This window comes from Dipodomys merriami, unplaced genomic scaffold (assembly GCF_024711535.1).
Source record: "Dipodomys merriami isolate MVZ:Mamm:240054 unplaced genomic scaffold, mDipMer1.0.p SCAF_13, whole genome shotgun sequence".
Lineage (NCBI taxonomy): Eukaryota > Metazoa > Chordata > Mammalia > Rodentia > Heteromyidae > Dipodomys > Dipodomys merriami.
In genome coordinates this window covers 40375786-40379799 of record NW_027202604.1, presented here as the reverse complement: position 1 = coordinate 40379799, position 4014 = coordinate 40375786, and positions in this window count along the sequence as shown.

Below are 4014 nucleotides of genomic sequence, written 5' to 3'. Positions count from 1 at the left end.
GGCTTTAGCCATCAGCTACCTGAGATGGGACGGCTATGGCAAAGCTTGGCGTCTAGCAGCACCCGTGTGTGTCACAGCTCTGCGTGGGCCTCAGCCCTGTTACTGCTGCTAGAGCTCTCAGTCTGGGATCCTTGTTGGGCCTGGAGGCTCCTGAACTCTTCCAGCCACCAGGGCCTGCAGCGTCTTCTCCCCAGCTTTTCACAGTCTTCCGTCTTTCTTAGCCTTGGCCCTTGGTCCTTCTCTCTACTTCTGTCTCCCCTTGGCATCTCTGTTCCAAATACCTGCTAGTCACTAGCCCTAATGACATTGCTTGCCTCAGCTGCTTCCTTCCTAAGTCATAGCTGCAATTGCTCCACGTGTCCTGCTTAGGTAGACAGAGAGGGGCGTGGCTGGGGCATTCCACCAATCACAGCAGCCCTTCATGTAAATTAAGGCTGTGTTTGCACCAATCACAGCACGGCCACCGGAGGCAGTGCGCCCCCTCTGGCCCGGTGAGAATTGCAGTTGGGTCATGGAGAGTTGGCGGAGGCTGGTCTTGCTTAGCTGGGGCTTCTGGGCCCACACAACTGGAGCTTGTCTTCAGCTGTGCTGTGATTCTCTGCAGCTGCTGCAGGGTCCCCAGAGGGAAGGTGAGGTGTCCAAGACAGCCACTTGCCACTGAAGGGACTGCTGGGGCAGCTCCCCGCCCACGGCTGCCTTACTCCAGTGTTAATGAACATCACAAAGCATTACAAAAGGGTGTTTACAGCAAAGAACCAAGGTGCTCAACACAGTCCTAACAACTTTAACAGAATTAACTACTTAATAGCACTGAATAATGCTTGACTATGCCCGGGATGAGGAGGGTCTTCCGTCTGGCTCAGTGAAGGTGGCCCACTGGATTGCTCACAAAGCCAATAAGACCCCCGTCCCCCCCCCAGGTTCAGCTCTTCCCAGGCTCCTGCTGGAGTTTCCTGTTGGGTGGAGGGATTCTGAGGCACAGGCAGGGAAGGGAGTGGGAAGGATGCAGGGTGCCTAATCCAGGAGTAACAGAGGGAGGAGCTGGGGCACCCAATCTCAGAGGCGCACACCTGGCCCCTGCCCAGCTGGCTGAGAGATCCTGTCTCCTGTCTCCTCCCTACCATGGCCTTTCCTGTCTCCCTGGCTCCTCAGGAAGGTATCAGTCCCAAGATAGAGATAGCAGGGCCAAGTGAAGGCCGGGGAGTCTGGCAACAGGGCCAGGGACATCTGAGCTGCGCAGCCGGATAGATCCCTGGGTAGATCTGCGCAGCGCTCGGGGACATAACCCCTTCATGACAGCCCCTAGACTGTGAGCCTGCTGGCTGGAGCCCCACTCCCACGGTGGGGTGGCAGGCTGACCTCAGTCAGACACTTGTGTGGGTCTCATGGTGGCCATGGTGGTGGCAGGGGTAAGGCCGGTCAGTTCACAATGGGCTCTACTTGGAGAGATTTCTGAGCACAAAGCATGTCATGCCTCTGGCAGTGACAAACTGCATGCATAAAAAAAACTGTCCATCAAAGGAAAAGCAGATGAGCAAAATGTGGTCCGTCCGCACAGTGGAATATTATTAGGCCATAAAAAGGCAGGGAGCATTGTCGGTGCTACAGCTGGGACGGACCTTGAAAAAGTTACACTGAGTAAGAGAAGAAGACGATCACAAAAGGCCACGCGTGACTCCAGGCAAATCCATAGAGACAGAAAGAGCAGGCAGAGGATGGGGCAGGTGGGCCCCTGGATAAATGTTCTCGTCTCCATCATGATGATGGTTATGTATTACTCCAAGCCGACTAAAACTACTGACAGGCACATAGGGTGCTGGCTTGTGAAGCCTGTGAGGTATATCCCAATGGAGATATTTAAAGCAAGAATGTTCTTCATTGGTTAACAATGAGTGAGCTGGTTTTGGACAACAAAGTCCTTTGAAAATTGTGAAAATAAGATGGATGGCCTTGCCATTAGTGTGGGGTGCCTGTGTGTGCGGTGCCCTCCTGTTTGCCTGTGTGTGACAGGGACCCGGTGCACCTTGCCCCGTGCATTTGCATGGCAGGCATCCCTGAGACTCACAGGGCCCAAACTATTTGCATAGCAATCCTCAGACACTCTTTGCCCCCTTTCCCTTGCGTGTCAGTGTGAATCAGGGCCATGTGGTCATTAAGCTTGTGGAATGTCACTGCCAAAGCGAAGCAGTCATTAACTGCACTAATCTGAGTGTGGTGACACAGGCCTGTAATCCCAGCACTCAGGAGGCTGAGACGGGAGGATGGCGGTGTTTGAGGCCAGCTTCGGCTCCCCAGGGAGGCCCTTTTGAAAGAAGAAGTGCACAAGAAGCAGATGAGTATACTGGTCTTGTAGGAAAGCTCAGGTGTTGTCTGGGCTGAATGAATTAGCAAGCTATGTTTACACGGACTTGTGCCTTTGGCAGATCCTTTCTTGAAAATGGAAAAAAAAAAAAAAAAAAAAGCAAATGAAATGAATTGTCGCCTTGGGGAAAACAACTGACAGGAATTTGTTGCCCGTGATAAAGTTCCAGCTTTCAAGTGGAAATGGAATGTTGGAAAGCTTGTGTCAGCAGTGGGAGTCAACACTATACCACTTTCCTAATGCGAGGGGCCGTGAGATCAACAACCAGCCCTGGTGCTCAGTTCCCGACGGGCCCTGGGCCCTACGTCAACGGGCAGACCTGTGAATGAACGTCCCCGGCTGGGGGCCCAGCGCTGGTGCTGTTGCAAAACCATGCAGGGGTCGGCCAGCCGGCCAGCCCGGAACGAGGTCAAGCAACAAATGGAAATACGTCACCCACGTGGCTGCTGATTCCACATTACCACATGTTGAGTTTGGGGATGATAGCAAAGGAAAATATTTATAATTAATTATCTGAAGCAGCTATTAAAATACTCCACCCTTTCCAGACTCCCTCTCTGCCTTCAGCCAGCGTTTCTCCACACCGTTCAATGGAATCCCGTTTCATAACGCAGAGACAGCAGCTGCTTTCAGTTAAGCCAGGCACTAAGGAGATCTGAAAAAAAAAGCACAATTTCACTGTTCATATTGATTTTTTATAATCTGAAAAACTGTAGCTATTTTTCATAAGAGGTTACTTATTTAAAGGTGTGGTTTTTATCATTTAGAAATAACTCGATGGGCAAGTATTTCAACAACTTTTCTGTATCAGTCTCTAATAACAGAGTGATCATTCATATGATATGACAGTCGATGTGAAGTTTTGTTTTGTTTGTTTTTGTCGGTTTTTTGTTTGTTTTGTGGGGCTTGAACTATGGGCCTGTCCTTGAGCTCTTCAGCTCAAGGAGAGCGCTCTACCACTTGAACCACAGCACCACTTCTGGCTTTCTGGTGGTTTATTGGAGATAAGAGTCTCATGGGCTTTCCTGCCCGAGCTGGCTTTGAACTATGATCCTCGGATCTCAGCCTCCTGAGTAGCTAGGATGACAGGCGTGAGCCACCGGTGTCGGGCCATCGGGAAGTTTTTTGAAGTTTTTTGAAATCAATGATTTCAAAGCTTGTGAAGTAGGACTGCTAGATAGAAAGCGGTGCCGTTTGGGAGATTTGGGATGTGCTTATACTGACATGACGTTGGTCATCGTTCATCTGAAATTCCCATCGAATGGGCATTTTGTATTTTATTTGCAAAATCTGATTAGAGGCCTGACCCAGGGTGAGGGCCAGGGCCAGGCTGAGTTGTTCTCGTGGCCCTGGGCACATGTCGAGGAAGGAGGGAGGCTCGTGTCTGCTCTGGGGAGTCCAGGGTGTCCATGCTCCAGAAGTGGACTCACAGAGGTGCCGGACAAGCCCCGCGTGGTGCGGCTGGCCGTCATCCCAGAGCCCACGTGCGGAGACAGGCTGGCCCTGAGCCTGGCATGGTAGATCTTCCCCGGGAAACTTCCTTCCTTCCTGGTGAGGACAAGGAGCGATGGGGGAAGGGATGGCCAAGGAGCAGAAAACAAAGGCCTCTTGTGCGCCAGGGAGGGCCTGGCTGGCCTTGTCAGCACAGGGAT